This window comes from Ixodes scapularis, unplaced genomic scaffold, assembly GCF_016920785.2.
Source record: "Ixodes scapularis isolate PalLabHiFi unplaced genomic scaffold, ASM1692078v2 PGA_scaffold7__128_contigs__length_106722199, whole genome shotgun sequence".
NCBI classification, from domain to species: Eukaryota; Metazoa; Arthropoda; class Arachnida; order Ixodida; family Ixodidae; genus Ixodes; species Ixodes scapularis.
Genome location: NW_024609882.1, coordinates 22,364,799 through 22,377,398, shown reverse-complemented (window position 1 = coordinate 22,377,398; position 12,600 = coordinate 22,364,799). Strand labels below are relative to the sequence as shown.

The 12,600-nt window shown below is 43.7% G+C and overlaps 1 long non-coding RNA gene across 1 annotated transcript; it reads left to right on the top strand.

Annotated features, from left to right (window-relative positions):
- Nucleotides 1–108: 108 nt before the first annotated feature.
- On the top strand, nt 109–3,442 carry LOC121833349. The gene is made up of 3 exons (XR_006076651.1): nt 109–189; nt 3,253–3,304; nt 3,401–3,442. It is a non-coding gene; the product is annotated as an uncharacterized LOC121833349 (long non-coding RNA).
- Nucleotides 3,443–12,600: the final 9,158 nt, after the last annotated feature.

Sequence of the window (12,600 nt, the reverse complement as noted above, 5' to 3'; positions counted from 1 at the left end):
CGCAAGACTGTTCCATAATATATATATCCACCCACCGGACAGAAAACAGGAAAACTCGTAGACTTTTCAGTGGCCGTCTATCTGACACCGCAATATGCGTGTATTTTCCTTTCCAGTGGATTGTGTGCGAACAGCAGTTGAGCTTGTTAAGCAGCGTGTAATACCGTGTCCCTGCAGGAGACCTTGTTTGTAAGTACACCCTCAATAGGCTTACATCTGTTCATACGGCAATACTGCCAAGTTTCGAGCACTCTAAGTGCCCTCACATGTAGATACGAGGGTACCTGCTTTTTATCTAAGTTCCGATGAATTGAGCTAAAAAAAAAAAAGAAGTGATGACAAACTTTTTTTGAATACACACAAAATGCATAGGTGCACACTCTAGCTACTTCTTCGCACAAATATCGTACGTATTAAGGCAGTTATTACGACGCGGCAGAGGCTTTTGGAGGCCCTCCCGAAGGAGTGTGTTGCTGCTGCGGTTCTCAGGTGATTCCATCATATGCTCGTGCAAGACGCCACCCGCCACGATCGTGTGTGTGAAGAAAACAGCTTGAAGTGATGGAATGACAAGACCGAGGCGGCAGTTTTTTAAAGGGGGGAACCGATATCTTGGACCAGGTCACAATAACTGCCTCAATCTGTGTGGCGATTATGTAAAAGCTGAAGTGCAGGATGCGGCCATAGGGACTAACACATTTGGCACGCCTTGCAAAATTCGAATTTCAGGCGTACATATATACCTGAAGTTGGACATGCTAACGTATATTGGAAAAAAAGTTTCACGTCTATGAGCTTGCTCCTAGGTTGTCATTGTTCATGTATTTCGTTAAAAGTACTAATTAGCGCGATTATCTTGCTTGCGTCGCCAGCCTCTGCAATTAACCCTCTGCGTTTTTTGTTTTTTTTTGCGTTTAGCAAGCTATTCGGAAGCCAGCTCATACGCGGCCTCCAATTTTGATTTATTTTTAATATTTTACTACTTCCGAGTTGACATCTAAAACAAAATCTACATAAAACTTCTTGCGAAACTACGTTTGCGTGCCCAATTTCAGGTGTGTATACGTTTGGAATTCGATATTTTGCAAGGCGTGCCAAATGTGTTAGTCCTTACGGCCGCACCAATTTAAACATAAATATCATAACATAATATATTCATAAACAACACTTTACAGCTTTATTGTGACTTTCTTGGAAACGTCGATGTAACTATCCCTCAAATACAGCGAGGGCCAAAATCAGTTTCTCATGCCTTCCGGCACTCTGGTACAAAGGTGCGTCTGTTCGCAAGCTCGCTCTTTTCAATCGGCAAGTTTTTTTGTTGATTTTTCTAATTATTAAGAAGCACTCTTGCTTCAATCAAACGTTACAACTAAAAGTCCTAATTTTTCTACGTGCCTAGAAAGAAAAAGACATTGTTTGAGTATTTGGGACGTTCTGTTGGGAAAATCCTTCCGAACTTTGCTTGCGTTAGCTGCATGTTTTGTCGAATAAAACGATTCGACTCACGAAAACTCCGTTTCACTTTTAATCTAAAAAGGCTTAACTCCGTACTGAGCAGGGTGATTTTGTTTTTAGTGTTTGTAGCTTTTAATAGAGCTAATTTTTGTTTTCAATATTTCTTACAAAACAAACCCAACCTTACTCTCCCGGTAAATATCGGAGCTTGTACAAGTGATTTCTGAGATTTATTCAGAGTGGGTTACTGATTCAAGTTTGGCCCTGGTACACTCAATGTGCTCGGCTGAGCTACAGTTTGGTCCTAATATCCCACCAAAACAGGGAAACTCGATTTTTGCTACAGTAATTTCCAAACAAACGTCTTACAAAAAGAAATTTTAAATTAAGTTGTAATAATTTCCCACTAACATGCAGATACAATCTATAAGTCAAAAACAAAAATAAAAGAATAAGATGCATAGCACACAGTACTGCTAGAAACAGCGTCTGGTGGCTATAGACGTTTGCAAGAAGGGCTTCTGGGTGTGGCGGCCATTTTGCTGGGTGCACGATCGTCTGATAGTCAGGCCTTGCCAGCGCGTGCCCACTAAGGACATCTTATTGCCCCGTGGTTGCCCGGCTGACGCCAAACAAAGCTTTTTGCATCCACGGTTATCAGGCTTTGAACCGCGTCTGCTTGCAAACGTCTATACACGATCGTAAACAGGACATCGAGCCGCCGCCATGTCCGTGCGTGCTTGCCAGGGGTATACCTTCACGTGCATGTTGGATGTGCTGGTGCGCATTAGACACCATGCCTCGATAGCACACTTGCGACTAAACAGTTTTAGGACGTGCACCTAGGGTCCCTACGGTTCCTAGAGCGTCGCATTGAACATGCGCTGTGCCCCAAGCTGCACGGGGGACCCGTAATGCTGGGCCCTCTACTCCAAAACTCTTTATAATATAGAGAGAACTTCTGGCACACTTAGTTCGTTTGGCGCTTGCTTTGCTTGCTTTACCGTAAAGTGACAGGCACACGCTTACCGGACTGCAGGCATCTCACTGGAGGTACGCATTGAAAGAGTGTATAGGGTCCATAGGGTTCATTAAGGAAGAGACCCTTTTCAGAAGTTCGCCAGTCAACATTGGAGGTCGCCATTGGACAGTAGAAAATTGGGACTCCCTCCCGCGTGGATCCGGCACAAGGACTCGAGCCTGTTCCCCAGTAGGTGCGGTGCTGGGGTAATGCCGACATGGTTTGACTATAGAGAAAAATTGGCGACTCCCTCGACGGAAAGAAAAGACGTGTGATTTCTTTCTTCTTTTTTTTTTTTTTCTGAAAAGGGGGGGGGGGGTTGCTTAATCCACCAAAGGACATCCTGGTGATATCACACACTGCCTGGTGATAGTTAGGAGGAGGAAATTGGTTTAGCAGGACGGGAGGAGTCATATGTTTGTCTCTTAAGGCGTAAGCTAGGTGGCGCAAGCTACCGCTCGTTACGACGGGTACAGCCAGATACATCCATCCATCCATTGGACACGAAGCGCGTGATTGGATCCGAGTCCTCGCTGAATGCTGACGTAGCGCTCCTATCCAATACGAGCCGAGCCGAGTTCACGCCGAGAGCTGAAGCGACCCTCGTGTGCAATAGATGCTCAAAATACGTGATCAAACAATGGCGGACAAGTGCGGGCGAGGACTTTTGAAGAGAGTCTTTTCAATATAATCTACTCTGGCACTCGGCGCCGGAAATGCATCTCTTGGGAAGTATACTGTTTTGTCTACACTGTCACGTGTCATTATTGCAGCGAAACACAATTTCAAAAGTCCGCAGCGAGCCTTCGCTGGACCAATGATATCGTAAGTTATGCAACAAAGAGTCCCATACATATCGTACGATTTATAACCTTGCGCGGCGTAAGTACTCCTGTTTACCCATGAAGATACCTGTTCCAGGTTAAAAACAAGGCGGCTGAAGCCAACGACACTGACGATCGGTGAGTTTCGCTTGATCGGATAATCACAACCCCCCAACGACCGAATCATATATGATCGATATAAGCGCTTACCCATTTCGATGCTTGTACCCGCGAGAAAGAAAGCTTTTCGCGACATCTATCGCATCTCAATAGAAATGCCTTCATATTGAATCAAATTCCTTATAACCTTGCTCGTACATTTTATGCAGCCACAAGCGTATACTTATTATAGTAGAGTGCCAAGTCGGATCAATCTATATCTTCGGTCAACAACGTTTCTTATTCGCCTCGAGATCGAACCGTGTCGCCACCGTGCGGCCGAAATTGGAAACGCGCGAAAGCGGGGATACCGCCGTGCGTCACCTGCTACGGGCTCACGCTCAGAAGCATGGATCTCGACGACTCCAGCCCGTTTCAGGCTGAGCTTGACATTCCTATTAAATGTTTTATGTTTTTGTTGCCGTTTCTTCTATACTAAAGGTTGTGTTGTATCGTTTCCCATGCGTAGAAATTCAGCAAAGCGATTATGATTAAGCCGGAAGCTTCCATAATCTTACTGTGTTGGTTTGTATACAATCGCTGGTCCCACGTATTTTTGTTATCTCGCACAAACCATGGCTTTCATAATGCATTGAATGTTGAGTGGGTCTGTGGTCTGATTAGAAAATTAACCCGACTGATCGCTATCCCTTTAATAGACTAATCAATCAATAAATCCGTATGTTGATTTTTCGCCGTTCATATTGCGTGAAAGACTTTAAAACTATAGATTTTTTTACTAGCTTTAGTATGTCATAAATGGTATACTGCATTCCCATTCTAAACTTTACGTTGTGAGTCCTACATAAATATGAACACGGGAAGCCTTTTAAAATGAAGTATAATCAACCTCGGTGAAATGACAAGCACGCTGAAGTGGTTTACCGTGCAAGCCAGTGTCACAAAAGAAATAAAGACGTCAAAAATATTAAAGCAGGCATTTTTTACTCCTTGTTGACTTTCTCCAGCACAAGGCTCCAATTAACCGGCAAAAAAAAAATTGCAATTAAAGCATTACTTGAATAATCTGAAAGTTAATCGATGAACTGCCCAGTCCTGATATCCTGAGGGCGGAGGGTGATTGGAAAGTCTCGTGAAGCTCGCTAGCCCTCATCAGTAAAAGAGTATCACTGCGGCCGGTGCTGTCTGTGTCGTGGTGCGCGTCGTTTGTTGGGGTTGCAGAGTCTACTGTGTTTGAATCCAACATTATTTAGCCAGAAATTTATAGTATTAGCATCTTGACATCCGCGGCCCTCACCAAGAAAACTGAAGCGGGTGAACCCACACTACCGAGAAAAGCATTTAATAACAGGAACATTGCTGCGTTGCTCGGTTACACTCGTTTATTACAGTCACGGAAGGTATATCAGAACAGTTTGTTCCAATTGTTTCAGTTGTCCTGCCATCCGTGCAGTTTGCAGATTTTAACTAGTAGAGACACCCTGTCCCCATCGCAACGCAGTAGATTTGTTCAGACTCCAAAAAACTTACCCACACTATCGCACAGTAAAAGGGGAGAGGAACTCAATAGCATGGTAATTTCCAATACAGCGCTAACTTATCTTCATTCTATATATTTATATTACTGCAAAAGCTAAGTTAAAAAAAAAAAAGCATAGAAGCTGCGATTTCACAGCTTACAGTACCAGTATTATGTTATTTGGGTTGGAATTTATTGTTTTTTTTTTTAATTGCCACGTTGATGAACCGATACATCCATTTTAAAAGAAACAAATATTTAACATAAATATTCCAGTTCAGCCGGAGAGGCATCAGTCGTGGTGATCCATGCTTTCCAACGCCTGCCCAAAGCAGACGACGCGCCCACAGAAGCGATTATATAAATTTAGGCCTTACTCTGGCAACACGATTCGATCTTCACTGAAGCACCGAACAGTACCGCATCCTTTTCCGCTAGCATTGTTTTCCCACCGATAGTATGCGGCAAAATAAACGCAAGAATCTACGCCGTCTCGCGCGCGAACGTGGAGAGCCTATGGGGCGGCCGTTCTCCTATCCCCGCTTTGATGATGATGATAGTGCGACCGTAGCGCCACCTATAGGTCGATCTCGAGGCCAATAGTTCTTATGACATTGCAGCGTCCTGACCGAGGTGATCATCCACTACGAGACGGTCGACGTCATGATGCAAATCAAGTCGCCGAAGATCACGGTCAGTTTGACGCTTTTACAAATGTGAAGGGGCCTGCAACATTATTATAATTTGTTTTGCCCAAAGACTATCAACAACACGTACTAATCGTGCAGATAAATGGCGGCATGTGTGCGCGGTGTCTTGAGTTTTACATTGGTACGTATGATGTAAAAGCATGGCTCGGACAGGACGTAATACTCCGCGACGCTGTTAGCACGAACAAGCCATCGTCGGGTTTTTCTTAGTATTGAAGGACAGTCATCGAAACTACTTAATTATTCAATTTCTAAGTGAGAGTTAAAAATAAAGGAAATAAACTGTTTCTCTCGACCTGCACCACCTGACGGTACAACAGGTTTATCATTAAAACTATAGAAAGTGGTCAGTGGGGTACACATTTAAAGGGGTACCGGCGTCTTCTTCGTCCTCGATTTGCCTAAAAACTTGCTGAACACACCAACAAACATCGCTGAAATAGTAACCCAAATATTCGGCCCTAACTAACTTTTTTTCGCGAAGTTATAGAATTTACAATTTTGGTCCTCATCATGTTTTTCAAGGTGAAAAGCTCTATTGGCAACATTGAAAAAGTCACGTCATGGTTAGGCAGGGGTTCACTCTTTGGGCTGTGGACTTGGTTCCCAACTGATTACAAACAGTTTCATGGTGTCAAATGAATGCTTTGAAAGATCGCTCCAGCTCCCGCGTAGCAGCACGAAACCAATGCTCGGCATAGTCCATCTTCAGATAGCCCGCTCGAAACGCAGTCCTGCCATCCTGTGACGTCACGGCAACAAAAAGCGCGGGTATATTCGAATCCTGGTTTTGGCGTCATTTTCATTTGCCGACTTGACATTTATTTATTTATTTATTTAAAATACCCTCAAGGCCATCGGCATTACAGAGGGGAGTGGGGGTTAGAGGCAGAAGTACACTTTGCAGTTCAATCTGAGCAATATAGATTATTTATGGCAGTTCTAAATAAATGGTCAGGAACAACGGTTGCAATAGATGCGGGAAGGTGGTTCTAATCCACTGAAGTTTTCGGAATTAATGACTCTCAGAGTGCATCAGTGTTACATTTTAGAATGTCTACTTACATATGATCAATGCGTGACAAAATATAAGACGGATGATTCAGCAGTCTGTTGTAAAGTAATTGGTTAGTATGGTATATCTTATGAAAGGGACGTAAGCGAGCTATTTTGCGACGTAAAGTGAGGTTAGGCAGCGATAGGCTACTTTTCATGGAGGTTACGCTTGCGGTGCGATGAAAGTTGTTAGGAATAAAACGAGCAGAGCGATTCTGAACTGATTCCAGGGCGTTAGTTAGTTTGGAATGACCGGGGTTCCCAGATAGAAGAAGCATATTATAATTTAGAGCGGAAGAGCGTTTTGTACAGGGTTAGTTTCAGAGATGAAGGGGCAAGTAAAAAGTTTCGCTTTAGATAACCCAGCGTTCGATTAGCGTTATTAATAACATACTCAACATGCATTTGCCAGGAAATATCTGAGGTTATATAAACACCTAAATATTTATATGAAGAAACAGAAAGTAATGGAACATTTTCGAGAAAATAAGAAGAAGGAACAATACATTTACGTGATACTCTCATGGCCTTGCATTTAGTCGTGTTAAGTTCCATCCCCCATAATTCACACCATTTTAAACATGGTTAATTTCAGCTTGTAAATTCAGAACATCCGAGGCGTTAGTAACTTCTCTGTAAATACCACAATCATCAGCGAATAAACTAATTGAAGAAAATATCAAATTCGGCACATCGCTAATATAGATAAGGAACAATAGTGGACCTAATACAGAATCCTGTGGTACTCCAGAATTGACGGAGGCTAGTTGTGATGTTTCATCGTTAGCCGTTACAAACTGGGAACGATTAGTGAGAAAACAAGTTATTCAGGACAGAACATTTGCGTCAATGTTAAGACTGTTACGTTTTAATAGCAGCAGCTTGTGTGAAACTTTATCGAATGCTTTGAAAAAGTAAAAAAAAAAAAAAATGCAGTCTACCTGGGACCCTTGGTCAAGCGCTTGGTGCAAATCATGGGTGAATGACAAGAGTGGCGTTTCGAAAGAGAAGGGCTTACGAAAGCCATGCTGAGCGGTGCTGAAGAAAAGGTTAGATTAAAAAAATTGAACTAGTTGTGAGTAGATGATATATTCTGTATCTTGCATGGAATGCTAGTAAGCGAAATCGGTCGATAGTTATCTGGGCAATATTTATCACCTCCTTTGTGGAGTGGCACCACCTTCCCTATCTTCTAATCAGCAGGCAACTCTCTAAGTTAAAGCGACTGGGGAAAAAATTTGAGATAATATCAAAGAGCAATACATTTTTTGTGTTTTTGAGGAACTTTGAGTTAATGCTGTCGGTGCCAGCAGAGGAAGAAAGTTTTAAGTTATCGATTATTTTAACAATACCAATAGGATTGACAAAAACGGGCCCCATAGGCAAAAAATCACTCGCATCAAACCTACAAGTAGGCGTGTTAGTGACAGTTTGAAAGGACTTAATAAAAACATCATTCAAAACGCGAGCACATTCATCGCTAGAAATAATATCTCCGTTCGCGGCCTTGAGTGAAATTACGAATTTTTCTTTTTTACTAACAACATTCCAAAACTGCTTTGGGTTAGTGGCTAACATAGACGGTAGCTTAACGTTAAAATACTCGTATTTCGCATCTTGAATGGCATTTTTGTAAACTGCACTGGCGTCATGATAAGACTCCCACCGATTACCAGTACTGGAAGATTTAGCAGCACGAAACAATCTCTTTTTCTTGTTCGATAGCCTTTTCAGTGACGGGTTGTACCACGGTGATTGAGGGCGAGATGTTACAGATCGCAGTGGAATGTACTTGTCGGTGAGGACGGCGACTTGACCCTTAAACATATTCCAGTTCTGCTCAACGGAACGCTCGGAGAAGTTAACAAAATAGGGATTTACGAACTGATTGAGGGCATCGTTTATAGCGTGGAAATTAGCTTTTTGGTAGTCTCGAATAAGTTTTATCTTTTTTCTACTATTACACTTTGGAGTGCTTAGAGAGACAAGTAACGAGCAGTAATCACTTAGTCCTGGCAGGTGAGATATTAGGGATACAAGGTCAGGTGTGGAGGTTAGAACAAGGTCAAGAATATTTGCTTAAGTGGCTGCAATTCTCGTGGGTTCTGTAACTAGCTGCAATAAGTTAAAATCGGAACACATTTATTTATTTATTTATTTATTTATTGTACCCTCAGGGCCCGAAGGCATTACAGAGGGGGAGAGCGTAGGCAGGGAAAATATAACAATTCAGCAATACTAAAACAAATAAAAAGTGAACAAACAGGTCAGAAATCAGCGCAAAAATGGTTATTTATGGCACTTCGAAAAAGATTAGAGTCTGTTATGGCAGCAATTAAACCGGGAAGGTGGTTCCATTCTTGAGCTGTGCGTGGTAGAAAAGATGAATGAAATGTGTTGGTTAATATGTTCAAGAAATTTGTTCAAGAAATTCAAGAAATGAAATGTGTTGGTTAAAATGTTCAAGAAATCAAAACACTCCGACGAAAATGGATTAGGAAACGGGCTCTCGTGCGACCAACAGATGTTTGGGTAATTAAAATCACCTAGAAGAAATATTGGACTGTTTGGAAACCTTGTTACAACCATATTGAGAGCATCATGAAGTTCGTTTACAAAATTATGGGTACACTTCGGCGGACGATAACAAACACAAAGAATAACTATTTTGAATTTCGCGATAGTACATAGCATACTGGAATAAGTAAAAAATGGCGATTTCGAAAATGTTGTAAGGTGGGGTTTCTAAAAAAATCGCCGGAGTACCCCTTTAAGCGGTAAATGTTGATGCTCGAGTAGCTTTTTCAAGTGAAATATTAAAAGAAAGCGCCAAAGTCGTGTTCGCGCTAGCGGTGTCGCTCGGTGTATACAAGCATGCACCTCAATGTCCTCTTGAATGCCATAAATTATGTTCAGTTTAGGAACCGCGGCATGCCAAATAATCGTCCCACCATCTTTGAGACCTTAAAATGGGCACTGAAGACAGGTTAATATCTAGGACATTTTCAAATAAATGTTTAAAGGAGTGTTATTGTAGTAGTTGTTGTTGTTATTGTCCAAAGAGCACTCTCAGACACCCTCAAGCTGATGAGTTGTATCACTTCCTAAACATTGGAAAGCCAGCCGCACTGACAACACAGTCTAGAATTGTACGACTTCATTCGCGGACCGGTACTTTCACCCCGACGTGGGATTAGAGCTCTTACCAAAGACGTTGGCCCGTGCCTCGGTATTCGTGTTCAGTCTACGCTTAGACTGCGTGTCGTCGCAGCCAAAGCTGCCGTGACTCTGTCATCCCAGCAGCTTTCACCCACTGTTCATTGTTAGCGGTTCCATGTCACGTCATCCCCTAAACAGCTCACCTCGGACACTTCACGTCAAACACATTTCATTCCAATGCATTCCATCACAAGTCGTTTTGCCCTGGGGCATTGTATAAAATTTCGGGCCAGGATAGTTTATGCGGTATCAAGAGTCTGTGAAATGAAGTGTCTTCAAGTAAAATGAGTGGACTCCTTTCTATTTTATATGGTTCATCGGGTTTCTCTTTAAGATTTAGACTACCGTCCCAGGTGGCACCCTGCCCTATGCCTGCTTCTGATCTAACGTCTCTTCATGTGCTTGCTTCGCTGGAGACGCTGATCTGTGCAACAAAGATGTCTTATCACATTGACTACTTACTTTTAAATTTGCTTAAGCTTGTTATAACAAGCTTAAGCAAACAATTTTACGACGAACATTCCACACCACATGTCGATCATCTCTACCAATGAGAGCCGAGAAACGGAGCGTAGCTAGCTACTCGCTAATGGGCGGGGCCTAGAACAGACAGATTTGGCCAGTCATCGGCCAATGGCTGGCAATGGTCCTTGGCCAAGTGGCCAGACAGTGGCCAGAGACCGACCGGTGACTGGCCTTTATCTGGCCATTGGCCAATGGCCACTGGCCATCAGCCATCGGCCGAGCATTGACCAATGAATGGCCACTTTCTGGCCACTGGCCAAAAGACCATCACCAGGCATTGGCTATTGCTTGGCCAAAATCTGTGCTGCTTGGGGGGCTACCTCCAGCTAAATTGTTTCTAACGGCGTAAATATTGCGTTACACCTCTTCTTTCTTTTTTTTTCGGAATTTTGTGGGGGGGCTAGAACTTGTGTCTTACTTAGGCCCTTTAAACTATTTTTTTATTTCGTTTTTTTTTTATTAAGTTGTCAGTGACAACTGAATAAAAACTGAGGTGACTTGCTGTCACTCTAAGTGACAGCAAGTCACTTCGAGTAGTGACGTCATTTCCGTGCCTCACGCTCTTTCTTTCTTACAGCCTTCGGGACTGGTCAGCAACCTGGGCAGCATTCTGAGCATGTACGTCGGCTTCTCGTTCCTGCTTGTCTTCAACGTCGTCGACGTGATGGCGAGAAGCATGTGTGCCCGGGGACAGCAGCGAGGTCCGCCAGCGCGCAGCCAGTGACATCGATGTAAAGTCCGCGAAAATATACGGTCGCGCATAATGACGACTTGCCCAAGCGACCGATATCTCGCCGCAGGCAAACATGTCAAGTTATATGCCTCATGTGTGGCCGCGCCGCCGACACGCTCGTATTGGTCAGCAGCACTCGCTTACCGGATCGAACCGAAGAACCGGTGACTGACGACCCAACCAATGCACCGAAAATCTCGGGGAGAGGAGGAGACGACAGTACACGCCTCTCCTCCCCCTCTTCCTAGCTCTCAGAAAAAAAGGTGTATTATTACACCCCTTGTCCCATATAATACACCCCAAAACTTCAATTCGACGTACAGCGCCCCATAATCGAACAGGCGGCCCCAAAGTTTTCGAGGGGCTTGATAGCCGTGTGGTACAACTTATTAAGATAGCTGATGGACGTATTATGGACTACAAAAAAGATTATCGGAGTTTTCTTGGCCGTACTGCAAAAGCTCCGTGTTTTCTTTCTTTGGTCTTTGATACGTACTTTAGCAATTTAATAAGTTATATCGCACCGTTATCAAGCCCCTGGTAAAACTTGGTGCAGTCTGTTCGACTATAGGGCGCTGTACGTCGAAATGAAGTTTTGGGGTGTTTTATATGGGACAAAAGGGTGCATGGTGATACCTTTTTTTTTTTAGAGTCAGTTTCTCGCCGCATAGTCGGTGATAGAGCCACCAAATGAGCCAGTTTCGGCACTCTTTTGCCCGATATTGTTCTGGGCGCCGCCATCTTGGAGCTCAGTACAGAGCAGACGCAACTGCCGATCGCCATGATTCAGAAGGGCGACCTCCTCAACATTAGCTTCGGTGTTAGGAAGCTCGTGTAATATTTTCTTGCTCCGTCGCGAAATGTTTAAACACTTGTGGCGGACGAAAAAGCGTTTCCTGTGATTCCAAATAAAGCTTCAGTAAGCACCAAGATGGTCAAGTATTGTCATTGCACTGAAGCGTAGCTTTCTTTTTTAGTACTGACAAGGTGAAAACGAGAGGGCGTCCTTAACGCCCGGCGTCCCGGCACGCGCTCGTTGCCTTCCGCAGTGCTCCGGCCGCGCGTGCATACTCGTGGCCCACGAAACGGCGAAGCGTTGTCGAAGGCAGGAAGCTCGCGCAGGAGGCGGGACAACTGAAGCTCCCTTTGCCTCTCTCATTCTGCCAGTCACTACAGAAGTTCAGTAGTTAAACAGCGACCATTCTGTCGCTAAGGTATAACCGAGTCGTCTGCTATATACGTATATAAGCATTATGCATTCAACACCCGCGCGAAAAAAAATGCCGCGTCACTGGGCCGTCGGTGCATGTGCGACATCCGATATCCTACAATAGAGTTACTGCGCATGGCGAGAACGCATGGCCAGAAAGCTCAGCAGACAAAGATGGCCGAGCGCAGAAGGTGATTCTTGGTAT